This window comes from Sorex araneus, chromosome 6 (assembly GCF_027595985.1).
Source record: "Sorex araneus isolate mSorAra2 chromosome 6, mSorAra2.pri, whole genome shotgun sequence".
In the NCBI taxonomy this organism is placed as follows: Eukaryota; Metazoa; Chordata; class Mammalia; order Eulipotyphla; family Soricidae; genus Sorex; species Sorex araneus.
The window spans coordinates 125,284,618-125,299,137 of NC_073307.1; the positions used below are offsets into that span (position 1 = coordinate 125,284,618).

A 14,520-nucleotide genomic window follows, 5' to 3' on the forward strand; every position below is an offset into this window, starting at 1 on the left:
AAATTTCTACTTGGAAAGTGAGGTATAGTTTAGTATAGGAAGTTCATCATTCTCCCGCCTTGCTAGAAAAACTCACTACTCTTCTTTGAAAGAAATCTGGATTAAAGAGCTTGCTCTATTTACTAATTTCAGGCTTGTTTATATGATGCTGTTAAACAGTAAATTGAGTTTTATTTCTTCGGAGCAGATTCAGCTTTCTAGCTCTGCTTCCCATTTATTCTCTACTTACCGCAGTACCGAAATATCTTCTAACTCAGGGGGCTGGAGCAATAGCACAGCGGGTAGGGTGTTTGTTTGCCTTGCACTCGGTCAACCGGTTTGAATCCCAGCATCCCATATGGTCCCCTAGCACCGCCAGGAGTAATTCCTGAGTGCAAAGCCAGAAGTAACCCCTGTGCATCTCCGGGTGTGACCCAAAAATAAAATAAAATAAAATATCTTCTAACTCAAAGACTAACTAGGGCTAAGTTTTAAACTGGACTAAGATGACACTGGAAGCTCTATTTAGATCTCAAATCAGAATTGATTCCTCCTACAAAGCTTTAGCACTATATTATGTGAAATAGCAGGCACTTGACAAGGTTAAAAAAGCAAGATCTATTTTTCTATAATTTTATGAGGAGTTTATTGTGGAACTTTTAATGTCGCAGACAAGGCAATCATCAGTTACTCTTGGCTTCTTGGTGCACATATTCAAAATTATATTTTAAGCCCATACTTAAAAATAGTGAATACTCCTTTAATTATTCTCATAGAAATTCATCAGTTCTATGGACATCTGCTAACCTAGATTTGAACTATAAAATAGAAATAAATATTATTATTGTAACCCTGATAAATATTCACAGTTAACAAGATAATATTTGCATAAATCCTTGACCTACTTTGAGTAAAGATAATTTTTCATGTGTCAGGTATTCTATTTAACCACAAGAGTTAGGAAAAAGCAATTATTGAAATAAGTAGCACTCCACATTTTTTATTATTATTTTTAAATGAATCACCATGAGGTACAGTTACAGACACTGTAACTGTAAAACAGTTATAAAAACTTTTGTGGTTATGTTTCAATAATACAATGACCAAGTACCTACCCTTCCACCAGTGTCCATTCTCTACCACCAATGATCCCAGTATCCTTCCACCACCCCTACTCTTCCCCCCACCCCACTTCAGTGGCAGGGCATTCCCTTTTGCTCTCTCTCTCTCTCTCTCTCTTCTTTTTGGTGTTATTGTTTGCAATATAGATATTGAGTGGCCATTATGTTTGGTCTGTAGTCTACTTTCAACTCACATCTCCTATCTGGAGCGGGCCCACCAAGTACCCTTTACTTGGCGGTTCCTTCTCTATCTGAGATGCCTTTTCCACCAACATGTGAGACCAGCTTCCAAGCCATAGAGCAATCCTCCTGGTACTCATCTCTACTATTCTTAGGTGTAAGTCTCCCATTCTGTTACTTTATATTCCACAAATGAGTGTAATCTTTCTGTCTGTCCCTCTCTTTCTGACTCATTTGACTTAATATGTTACTTTCCATGTTGATCAACTTATACACAAATTTCATGGCATTATCTTTTCTAACAGCTGCATAGCATTCCATTGTGTAGATGTACCAAAGTTTCTTTAACCAGTCATCTGTTCTCAAGCACTCAGGTTTTATCCAGATTCTGGCTATTGTAAACAGTGCTGCAATGAACATACAAGTGCAGATGTCATTTCTACCTCGCGTTTTTGTACCTCTGGGATATATTCCCAGAACTGGTATTGCTAGGTCAAATGAGAGCTCAATTTCTAATTTTTTGAGAAGCGTCCATACTGTTTTCCAAAAGGGCTGAACCAGTTGGCATTTCCACCGGCAGTGAAAGAGAGTCCCTTTCTCCTCACATTCTCACTAACACTGATTCTTTTTGTCCTTTTGGATATGTGCCAGTCTCTGTGGTGTGAGATGATATCTCATTGTTGTTTTGATCTGCATCTCCCTGATGATTAGTGATCAAGAGTATTTTTTCATATGCCTTTCGGCTATTCGAATTTCTTCTATGAGAAACTTTCTGTTCATTTCTAGCACTCTCCTTTTTGAATAAAAAAATTATGTTCTGATAAATACTTATAATTTGTTTTTGCTTTTTGGGTCACACCCAGCGATTCTCAGGGGTTACTCCTGGCTTTGCACTCAGGAATTACTCCTGGCAGTGCTTGGGGGACCATATGGGGTGCCGGGGATCGAACCCAGGTCGGCCGCATGCAAGGCAAACGCCCTACCCGCTGTGCTATCGCTCTGGCCCCAATACTTATAATTTTAAATACTATTCTTTATTTAAAATATACACCAGGGGTTGGAGCGATAGCACAGTGGAGAGGGCATTTGCCTTGCACGCGGCCAACCCGGGATCAATTCCCAGCATCCCATATTGTCCCCTGAGTGCAGAGCCAGGACTAACCCCTGTGCAACGCTGGGTGTGATCAAAAAGGCAAAAAAATAAAATAAAATAAAATAAATAAATAAAAATATACACAAGGTTTTCATTGTAGGTGACAAAATTGATTTTAAAACAAGATCCTCTCCTTTCCCTGATTTGTACATTCCTGATAACTAAACACATTTTATCAATTCTGGAAAATGCTGAAATCCTTTAAAACACCAACCATTTTCATCTGATTCAATGTCATATTATATTCAGTAATTTTTTTGAGCTGGTCATCACATGTGGTTTCCCAGACACTGCCAGGAGTGAGCCCTGAGCACAGGACAAAGCCAGAAGTAAGCCCTGAGAACCACCAGGTGTAGGAAAGTAAGGAAAAGAGAATGGGAGGAAGAGAAGGATGTAGGGAGGGACAGGATAAGGAGGAAAGGGAGAAGGAGGCATAAAAATAATAGATAAATGATAGAAGGTAAGCTAAACTTTAAGTTCATTTTACCAATTTTAATTCCTAAAGCATTTGTAAAATTAGTAGCAAATTCTGGAAATTCAGGACTATGAGGTAGATCTAATCAAGAAAACAATGATGAAAATCAGACTAGACTTTTATTTAGTACAGTTCTCTCAGTGCATGATTATCTCCATGGCATATAATGGTTTGTACACTGATAATCAGCTGTAAACCTTAAATTATTTCAATTATTAACTTTATAGATAAAAACTTAGTTATGTGTGCCTTCAAAGTGAGGATCAGTGCTACCATTTTCATCAACATAAAGCTTGCCCATACCATAATTTCTGTGAAAAAGTAATAAATAAATTAACTATGTGTCAAACTGATTTCCATATGTGGTAAGGAAATCGAGAGTTCAAGCTAAATATTCCTAAATGTTAATACAATTACTTAAAGATTTTGTTAAATGATGCTGTTAAAAATTTAATGTTTAAAACTTTTTAAAAGTTTTAAAAGTTAAATATTTTTGTTAACAGGTGTTGATTCAGGAGTTCTTGGATGGAGATCAAGATTTTGCCCTTTAAACTAGACCCCAAATATTTAATATATAGGGACTGGAGTGATAGCACAGCGGGTAGGGCGTTAGCCTTGCACTCGGCCGACCCAGGTTTGAATCCCAGCATCCCATATGGTCCCCTGAGCACCGACAGGGTTAATTCCTGAGTGCATGAGCCAGGAATGACCCCTGTGCATTGTTGGGTGTGACCCAAAAAGCAAAAAAAAAAAAAAAAAAAATTTAATATACTCTTCCTTGGACCAAGAATTCAGAAACATAGATCTAAATCACTCCTACGTTTCTTTGAAGAATGCCATGGGTATCCCCATAGGGATCGCGTTAAATCTGTATAATGCTTTGGGGAGTATTGCCATTTTGACAATGTTTATTCTCCCTATCCATGAGCAGGGGATATTTTTCCATTTCCTCATGTCCTCTTTTATTTCATGAAGTAGCGTTTTATAGTTTTCTTTGTAGAGGTCCTTTACTTCTTTAGTTAAGCTGATTCCAAGGTATTTGATTTTCTGGGGCACAATTGTGAATGGGATTGCTTTTTTCATGTCCCTTTCCTCTGTCTCGTTGTTTGCATATAGGAAGGCCATGGATTTTTGGGTATTGATTTTATAGCCTGCGACTTTACTGTATAGGTCAATTGTTTCTAAGAGTTTCTTACTAGAGCTTTTAGGTTTCTCTAGGTATAGTATCATATCGTCTGCGAATAGTGAGAGCTTGATTTCTTCCTTTCCAATCTGAATCCCCTTAATATCTTTTTCTTGCCTGATGGCTATTGCTAATACTTCCAGTACTATATTAAAGAGAAGTGGTGAGAGTGGACATCCTTGTCTTGTCCCCGATCTCAGAGGAAAAGCCCTTAGTTTTTCTCCATTGATGATAATGCTCGCCATAGGTTCATGGTAGATGGCTTTGACTATCTTGAGAAAAGTTCCTCCAAAACCCATTTTGGTGAGAGTTTTTATCATGAATGGGTGTTGGATCTTGTCAAATGCTTTTTCTGCATCTATGGATATGATCATATGGTTTTTATCTTTACTTTTGTTGATGTGATGGATTATGTTGATTGATTTCCGAATGTTAAACCAACCTTGCATCCCTGGGATGAATCCCACTTGGTCATGGTGTATGATCTTTTTGATGAGTTGTTGGATTCTATTTGCTAGTATTTTGTTGAGAATCTTCGCATCGGTATTCATCAAGGATATTGGTCTATAGTTTTCTTTGTTAGTGGTGTCTTTGTTTGCTTTTGGTATTAGGGAGATATGTGCCTCATAGAAACTGTTCGGAAGGGTTCCTGTCTTTTCAATTTCCTGAAAAAGCTTAAGGAGAACTGGCAACAAGTCTTCTTTGAATGTTTGGAAGAATTCGCCAGTGAATCCGTCTGGACCTGGGCTTTTGTTTTGGGGGAGACTTTTGATTACCGTTTCGATTTCCTTGATATTTATGGGCCTATTCAGGTATTTCACGTCTTCTTGGCTCAGTCTTGGGAGGTTGTAGGAGTCAAGGAATTCATCCATTTCTTTTAGGTTCTCTTGTTTTGTGGCATACAGACTTTCAAAGTAGTCTCTGATGATCCTTTGAATCTCCTTGGTTTCTCTGTAAGGGAGAAACATGAGCACAAAAATGTATAAATCTGTAACTGTACCCTCACGTTGACTCACTAATTAAAAATAAACTATAAAAAAAAAAAAAAATAAATAAATCACTCCTACGTGTTTTTACCTTGAAAAGTTACCACTGTAGTTAAAACCATGAGTTAAAATCAGAGAAATATGAATTTAAATACTTCTTGAGTAAATATAACAAAATACTTGTCCTCTTTGCATATCAATTTCTTTATTATAAAATTTGATGAGTATGAAATTTAAGTTGTCATATTCAACTATATTAGGTATTTTACAGGTGATCTGTCATATGGCATATACCAATTAGTAATTGGTAGCTGTTTATTTTCTGGATTTTCTACCTGCCTATACTTGAAATTTTATATCACTGTTTGGCATCCAATTGAAGTAGAAATCTCAAACCTAATCTTTCCCTGTCTGATTCCTCCAACACCCTACAGAAATTGATGTAGGTTTCAGTAGGTAAGTAAAACTAATGAAAAATAAAGAGCCATTTAGAGATAACTGAAAGCAATATGGGGTAAATTACTGAAAAAGAAGAGCTTTGATAGTAAGATTTTTTTTAAAATCATACAGAAACCAATCTTCTAGAGAAAACATAAACACACACAAAATATATCCAAAAAAGTTTTTAAATGCATTTACTCTAGTCAGGAACAGGTTTACCACAAGAAAATTCCCAAGAGAAGGATGCCTTGGAATTGTTTAAGAAGAGATACTCTTCAGGAAAACTAGTGAAGAGTATGAGAAGCTGACAAGTAAGAGAAAAACTAAGCAAAGGTGGAGAGAAAGAAGGGTTAATTACAGAGGCAGGCTTGGAGGGGGCTGGAGAAGAGCGGAGGAGAGGAGCAGAGAGTTAGCAGGAGGGAAATTTTGTGGACATATTAATGATCCTTGCGCAGGGGCCATGCTAATCTTCTCTGTATCGTTCCAATTTTAGTATATGTGCTGCCGAAGCGAGCACTTGTGGACATATTAGTGGTGGGAAATGAACACTGGTGAAGGACCTTTTTGTGGAACATTGTATGATTGAAAGTCAGTCATGATCGAGTTTTTAACTGAATATTTCATGGTGAGTCCATAGAAAAATAAATAATTTTTTTCAAAATATAAAGGTTGTAAACCAATTTTTACACTGTACTAGAAAAAAAAAAGTTGGGTTGGCTCTCTGTATTTTTTTCACAGAAGAAAACTATGCTGACCTTCAGGGGCTCCCAGCAGTAAATTCACTTAAAAATTGTTCTCATTGGATAAGATGGAATAGAATTTTTATTTTTTGGTTTCAGGCTACTCTAAAGAAATGGGAAGCAGAGGGCAAAGAATTCCTCACCAGCAAAGTACTGGCAAAGCAGAATAGTGGCTAAGCAAATCTCAGTGCCTGCAAATAAACACTCTTCCAGTAAAGAGCTGCAAATCACAGAAATTTGAGCACACCATGAAGAATAAAAGGAGGAGGCACAAACGTGATAATTACTAGATGCCAGATGACAAAGGATTAACAGGGAAACCTTATTGTTCATATCTTTCCTTGAAATGTATAAACAATGAAAATTATGAATTGTGAGATTGTTTTTTCTAAAGAAGAACTTAGAGCTTCTTAAGTATTTTTTAAAAATGCCATTGCTTCTTACCAGTAAGGATGCTATTACATGATTTCCCTTTGTTTGTTTGCTTGGTTGTTTGTTTTGGAGCCTCAACTGGCTATGCTCTGGACTTAAGTCCTGACTCTACGCTCCTGATGGTATTTTGAGGAGCCACATATAGTGCCATGGATCAAGCCCAAGTTTGGTCAGTCAAGAGCAAGGCAAGTGCCTTACTGTACTGTTTCTCTGGCCCATTTCATTTTTGTTAAACTCACATTTTAGCAAAATAATCAGTGAGAGTAATCAAGAGGATGGAAATGTTAATAGGCACTAGCATGGAGATTGAAAGAGAGAGACACAGAGGCACAGAGAGATACATTTATATCTGTAAGATAAGTTGTCTTGCGGTGCTGGAGCAATAGCACAGCGGGTAGGGCGTTTGCCTTGCACGCGACCAACCCAGTTTCGATTCCCAGCATCCCATATGTTCCCCTGACCACCGCCAGGAGTAATTCCTGAGTGCAGAGCCAGGAGTAAACCCTGCGCATCACCAGATGTGACCCAAAAAGCCAAACAAAGAAAAAAAGATAAGTTGTCTTGCATTATTTTTTGCTAGTAACTTCCTAGTAATCTTGCTATTTTCTATATATATCTATCTTTCTAGTTATCTATCTACACACATATATGTATAAATTATGTAATGGTTAAGTCAGCTGTAGTCAATTTGTTTAAAGTTTAGTGTTGTACTCAAAGAGCAAACTGCCCCCAAATTATATTCTGTAATGAAGCAAATTGTCAGCGTGCAGATCATCACAACATGCCAGTCGACCAAATATTGCATTTGGTAGACTGGGAGCACCTGTAAGGGCAATTAGAGGCCGCCCCAAAAGTCTCCATCCCTCTCGGAGGGCCCAGCAAGCTACCGAGGACATCCCGCCCATATGGCAGAGCCTGGCAAGCTACCCATGGTGTATTCGATATGCCAAAGACAGTAACAATAATGGTCCTCATTGCCCTGACCCTGAAAGAGTCCCAAATATGGCAGCATTGTGAAGGACGAGTAAGGAGAGGCTGATAAAATCTCAGGGTCAAGCTAGACTGCCAAAACAAAGAAGGATTAAAATGACTGTCTGTACTTTCAACGTACGTACTCTGGCAACAGAAGCATCCATTGCAAAACTGATGGTGCGAGCACAGAAGATCAAGTATGACTTTGCTTCATTGGAGTGACCAAGATGAGAAGCATTGATCACATCATGCCATTTCTGACACTGGAGAAGAACTGTTCCTGGGAAAATGCAACAGTAGAGGCATTGGTGGTGTCGGTGTTCTCGTCAACATAAACTTGGCCATAAGCATCAATTTGTTCGAATTCCTAACAACCTGAATCGGACGTTTACATTTGAGTAGATGTGGCAGTTTCAATCTTCGTCATCTACACACCAACATCCAATTACGATGAAGAAGAAATTGAGAAGTTCTACATGGAGCTGGAGAAGTTTTATAAAGAAGATCACATCTTCTTCTTTTTAAAAAAAATTATTGAATCACCGTACCACCCTGAGATAGTTACAGGCTTTCATGTTTGTGTTACAATCTCACAATGATCAAACACCCATCCCTTCACCAGTGCACACTCCCCAACACCAATATCCCGGTATTACCCGCCCCCTTCCCACCCTCCCCTGCCTTCATGGCAGATAATATGCATCATACTGTCTCTCTTCTTTGGGGCATTATGGCTTGCAACACAGACACTAAGAGGTCATCATGTTTGGTCCATTATCTACTTTTGGCAAGAATCTCCCATCCCAAATGGTTCCTCCAGTCAACATTTTCTTTTTTTTTCCTTCAAAAAGTACTTTTATTAACATACAAATCACGAATACATATGAATAGTTTTTTTTTAAGTTTTATTGAATCACCATGTGGAGGGTTACATAGTTCTCAGGATTATGTCAGTTATACAATACTCAACCACCCTTCCCTTCACCAGTGCCCATATTCCATCACCAACCCCCCCCAGTATACCTCCTGCCCCCTCCCGCCCCCCCCCCAGTCCCCGCCCTTGTAACTGATAAGTTTCACTTCATTTACGCTTTATTTTGATTACATTCCATGTTTCAACACATAATTCACTATTGTTGCAGGGGTTTCCCCCAAAAAAGAAAAAGACAGTCCTATTGCCAAGGAAGCATTTGATAGTTCTCCATTGCTGAGAATGTAGAGATATTAAGTCCCACTGTTTGTTGCATAACTTTTCTTTTTTTTCCCCCCTCGTCCCACGCCACCGAGTTCACGCCTGTTTAGTAATCGCCACGCTGCCTGACAAAGGGAAAAAAACCAAAAAAGATGGTTATTTCCTGTCATCAGCCGGTGTGGGGCTCTGGCTTAGTTGATAGTCTAGTAGAATGTCTGCAAGCATTTTCTGGAGCCAAAAGTAGTGCGCTGTTATCGGCTCCAGCTCGAGATTCCACCAGCGTCCCGCTGTTCCATGTACATAATTTTTTCCTTTATATCCCATTCCCATGCCACCAGGTCTGTGTTTGCTTAATGGACATCATACTATGGTTAACGCCACGCCGAGTTTCTTCCCGAGAAAGAAGGATATTTCTTCTCAGCCGGCGTGGGGATATGGCTTAGTTCCGTCTAGAGAGATGGCTACCACTTTGATTGCCTTCAATATTTCAGTAAAAGACTTACTATTCTTGTTAGGATCTCCCCCCAAAGTCCGACCCATTAAAAAGGAACCATTACATATTGCTGATGCTTAGATGACATTAGGTCGTGCGGCCGCAGCAGCGGCCGCGCAGTTTTGGGTTTCTGTATAAAGTCCAGGGAAAGTACAACCAGAAATAACATCACTACAAACTATTACCCTTTTATGGTGCTCATAAGATGGAGGAACCTAGAGAGAGCTGGCTCGGGGTCTCCATTTTGTGCTCAGAAAGCGGTAAATCTGTGCTGTGCTCAGGAGGAAGGGGTTGAGAGAGAGAGGTTAAAAAAATTGGGGAATGCCCGACTTCCACTGTCGCAGCCCGGCGTAGGGTCTCCGTTCCCATGCTGGAATTATTTCAGTGGGCTGCTGGAGTCCAAGGGCACTCTTTTGGGCTCTTCTATCATGCTCGATCGGCAGCCGCGCCAAAAGGGATGCACACGTGGGGCAAGTGGGTTTAAGTATCCACGGTGGGCGGTGGGCGGAGGTCACCGCCCCCCCGCCCCCCTGATGTCTCCTGCGCGTCCTGTTTCAGCTGCCAGCCAACATTTTCTTAGTGATCCCTTCTCTATTCCATCTGCCTTCTCCCCTCCGCTCATGAAGCAGACATCCAGCTATGGGGCAGTTCTCCTAGCCCATGTATCTACTGTCCTTGGGTGTCAGCCTCATGTGATGCTATTCTATACTCCACAAATGAATGCAGACCTTCTATGTCTGTCCCTCTCTTTCTGACTCATTTCACTTAGCATGATGCTCTCCATGTCTATCCATTTAAAAGCAAATTTCATGATTTCATCCCTCCTAACAGCTGAATAGTATTCCATTGTGTGGATGTACCAACGTTTCTTTAACCAGTCATCTCTTTTAGGGTACTTGGGTTGTTTCCAGATTTTGGCTATTGTGAACAGTGCTGCAATGAATATATAGGTACAGATGTCATTTCTACTGTGCTCTTTTGCATCCTCGGGATATATCCACAGTAGTGGTATTGCGGGGTCATATGGAAGCTCAATTTCTAGTTTTTGAAGAACTGTCTATACTATTTTTCAGAAAGGCTGGACCAGTTGGCATTCCCACCAACAGTGAGGGAGCGTCCCTTTTTCCCCACATCCATGCCAGCACTGCTTTCTTTTGTTTTTTTGAATGTGTGCCAGTCTCTGTGGTGTTAGATGATATCTCATTGTTGTTTTGATTTGCATGTCCCTGATGACTAGCGATGTGGAACATTTTTTCATGTGCCTTCTGACCATTTGTATTTCTTTTTGAGGAAATTTCTCTTCATTTATTCTCTCCGTTTTTTGATGGGGTTAGAGGGTTTTTTCTTATACAATTCTACTAGTGTCTTGTATATCCTGGATATTAATCCCTTATCAGATGGGTATTGGGCAAATATTCTTTCCCATAGTCTCTCACTGTGTTTGTTCCATTCTTGGCTGTGGGTCATAGAGTTCTTTGGGTGATCTTGTTGGTCCTATCTTGGCATTAAAATCACAAACAATGCCCTTGTAGAAGGTGTGGTCTTCTAAAAGAAATTTGGAGAGAAAATATTTGGAACATTGATCACATAAAATACCGGTGTCTTGAAGCTGGAGAGATTGTACAGCAGGTTGGGCATTTGCCCTGTACAGAGTCAATCAGGGTTCAATCTCTGGCACCCTGGCCCCACAGATATGCTCCCTGAACACAAAGTTAGGAATAATATTTGAGCATCACCAGCTATGGCCCAGCCCCACTCCCCACCCCACCCCCCAAAAAATCGCAAAAATAAAAAATAAAAACTAACATCTTCAATACATAAGAAGATTTAAAATCTTTAATATGAAAACAAGTGTAAAGGATTTTTTTTGCTTTTTTTTTTTTTGGTCACACCTGGCTCTGCACAGGGGTTACTCCTGGCTCTGCACTCAGGAATTATCCCTGGCGGTGCTCAGGGGACCATGTGGGATGCTGGGAATTGAACCCGGGTCGGCCGCCTGCAAGGCAAACGCCCTACCCGCTGTGCTATCGCTCCAGCCCCGTGTAAAGGATTTTAAAAAAAGAATTTCACTTAAGAGGAAAGAGCATTGATCAAGTACCCTAAATGAAATTTTCTTTCTAATGTCACTGATAGATAAGCAGGAAAATTTTTTTGTAAATAAGAATGTAAGAGTTACTCATACAAAAATTAGTAGGGAAAATAATGTTTTCTGATAGGTAATATGCTTACATGGACCAAAATAAACAAAGTAAAATCATATAATATACAGGATTATAAAAATAAAATTCATGGAATTATGGAAAAGACATCTTTCCATTCAATTTCCTGTCAGTAGTTTGTCTTTTGTAGACAATTAACTTGACTTACATTTTTATGCAGTGCAAAAAGACATGTTATGTATTTATAAGCAAATAGACAATGCTTTTCATTCTAATTTTCACACAGATATTTCTCATCTTTTAGTATTAATTATTTCTTGAACATTTGTAATATAATGTGATACATCATCATTGAGTACAATGTTATAATTAAAATATTATGTATAAAACACAGCACATAAGTGTGACAAGAATTAAGTTGTATTGCTGAATATGATTTAAGATATCTAGTATATATTATTCATTTTATATCTACTATGTCATGTAATAATTGCAAATAATTTATATATCATAGGCAATAAAATATGTATAAATTATGTAATTATGTAAATTTATGTGATACAAATGTAATATGTATAAAAGCACTAATAAAGCATATTGCATTATATATTGCAGATATAGCTTCAGGATAAATTTTTAGGAGTATATTTACTTAACTGATGTTTGTATATTTGTAAATATATATTGTCTTTTGAGGAGGCTATTTGCAGTACCTTTAAAACAAATTATTAAACAGTTATGTCTTGAAACCTAAAAATTACAAAAATACTTAATGTTCATAAAAGAAAACTTTCTGTTTAAACAGAATGCATATTGAAGTATTCTAATATCAAAACTACCAAATACCTAAATGCTCCTATCAAGAGAGAATTATATATATACATATATATAAGTACATACTATCTACATTGTAGACTCATACATATGCAGCTATTATAGGGAAATATCTTCCAAACATATACATACACATATGTATCTAAGTAAAAAATGTGACTGGCAAATGAATGTTTTATAATTTGTTTTTGAAGGAACTCTTTCCCATCTAAAAGAGCATACACCACAATTTTAGAAGTTATTCTCCCTGTAACTTGAGGAGTGATTAAGTACAATTGACAGGACCAGTGTAAAGAGGGATTTCACTACCTTTGCTATATATACGGATTTACATTATATCAGAAAAACAAGTATCAAGTGTACCACCTGCATTGTGAAAGGCAGGTGTTCTTGCTATGAGAAAGGTGAATCTGTGAAATTCCTTGCATGGCTGTACTCTGGGTAGTTAAGGTGAGGACTTCATATTACAGCAGATGAAACTCATGTGTCAACAGGGATGAGAATCAGTCACAGCCAGCACAAGCAGGAAGATTGTCTCTACTGCTATGTATGGAATTCTCATTATAAAAGCGCCTTTTCAGTAGAAGTATTAAACTTCATTTTGAACTGAAAGAGAAAGCAGAGTCACAATCTTTGCATTTTTAGACAATAAAATGTGATGATTTTGGCAAAATACATAAAACATATTTTATATATAACGGAAAATGTGGAACTAATATAAGTAAATCATTTTCATAAGATATTTGCAATCGACTGCTTCATATGGATTTACCATATGAACCACACTTACACCTTATAAACATGAAAAATAACCAAGTCAGCAGGAGGGATTTCTGTCCCTCAATAAAAGAACCATATGCCAGGTAAAACGTGAAGTGAAGTAATCACATGGAACAAAGTTGTTTTGGAAGCTCTGTCTCTGCTCAGTAACAGGCTGTATTACTTACCACATGATCACTTTTCCATAACGATACATAGTAAACCTTGCTCCTGATGTGAATCAGTAAGGCAATTAAACAGAGAAACTTTTCTTTAACTTCATCTGACAGCCTAAATGCAGATATATTCTCAGTGAAAAATTAAGTGCTGCATACTAAAATAAATAAGCCAGTGGCGTACATGCCTCAATTCCCTCATCCAGTGTGGTCAGCATAATCAGAGACCCCAAGTAATCTCAGAGTCTTAAATTCAATAGAGTTGTCTATCAATCAAATACGATTATCACTACTTACTCCAGGTGAAACTCAAAAATCTTCAGTCTCCAAAAGTGTGTGTATGTATATATATGTGTGTGTATATATATATGTATATATATATATATATATATATATATAATGCTCCACACAGCAGAGCCTGGCAAACTACCTGTGGCATATTCGATATCCCAAAATCAGTAACAAGTCTCACAATGGAGACGTTACTGGTGCTCGCTCTAGCAAATTGATGAGCAACGGGATGCCAGTGCTACAGTGCTACATAATAATGCTCATAACTGATGGAGATAGTTGGTTCTGTTGTTGGTTGGACTTTTTTCTCTTTGAGACATTTTATATACATATTTCTTTCAAAATAGTTACTCATTAAATGCTGCTAGTCTGTTTATTTTAAAGTCTCATATTTCCGAGTGAATAAAATTGCTTTTTGTAATTTTTATCAGAAGAGACTCTTTTTGTAGTTTTATCACAAGATACTCTTAAACCATTATGTGTATTTTTTGCTGAGTTTGACTTAATTTAGGTGTAACTTAGGTGCAAGCATAACTTTACCAAATAAATAGGTCATACAATGAAACTATTTATCTTGTGGATTTTCTAATTTCTTAGAAAATTAGGATACTGTAGTTTATGAGGGTCCAGATACAGTATCAGGGATTGAACTAGGTTTGGCTGCATGCAAGGAAAGCACCTTACATCTGTGCTTTCTCTCTGGTCACATATTAGGAATTTTGAATGAAGCGTTGAGTTGAACCAATGAATATTAAGTGCATAAATGACAAATAAAGACGATTTTTTTATATAAATAGATGCTTTGACAGTAGGGCATTTGCATGTGGCTGACAAGCATTCAATTTCTGGCATCCTGTATGGTCCTGGAGCCTGCCAGGAGTGATCACTGAGCACTGCAGAGTGTGGCCTCCCCAAAAAACCCAGATGTTATATACTAATATGGCTATTTATAGT

General features: G+C 38.0%; 1 non-coding gene across 1 annotated transcript; it reads right to left on the reverse strand.

The window, feature by feature from the left end:
• Window positions 1–5,928: 5,928 nt before the first annotated feature.
• LOC129406202 (U6 spliceosomal RNA) lies at window positions 5,929–6,035 on the reverse strand. Its single transcript, XR_008630865.1, has one exon. It is a non-coding gene; the product is annotated as a U6 spliceosomal RNA (small nuclear RNA).
• Window positions 6,036–14,520: the final 8,485 nt, after the last annotated feature.